The sequence below is a fragment of the Brassica oleracea genome, chromosome C7 (assembly GCF_000695525.1).
Source record: "Brassica oleracea var. oleracea cultivar TO1000 chromosome C7, BOL, whole genome shotgun sequence".
Lineage (NCBI taxonomy): Eukaryota > Viridiplantae > Streptophyta > Magnoliopsida > Brassicales > Brassicaceae > Brassica > Brassica oleracea.
The window spans coordinates 42,216,417-42,216,808 of record NC_027754.1 but is presented as its reverse complement, the minus strand read 5'-3'; positions in this window follow the sequence as shown (position 1 = coordinate 42,216,808).

Genomic DNA, 392 nt, shown 5'->3' with positions numbered 1-392 from the left:
AGTGGAAGATGAGAACCATCTGATTGAAAACGTGCAAAAAAAAAGATAGATTAGTGAGAAAGACATGAGACAAAACTGAAAAATTCATATAAAATTTGGTGTTTTCAAGTCAAAGAGATTAAAGTGGGTTTGGAGAGTTTTAGTTTGGGAAAAAAGTAAGAACTTTATACAACAGGAAGTTACTAAATGAAGAAAAATCAGACATAAAAACTTACCAAAACGCTCATATCTGTTATGAAAGGGTGACTTCGTCAGAAAACTTCCAGGAAGTCCAGACGACTTCCGGGAAATCGCCTGGAAGACTTCCTGGAAGTCATCTAGCGCATTATATTTTAGATGACTAACAAGTAAGTCATCCCAGAAGTCTTCCAGATCTGAAAAACCTGCATATC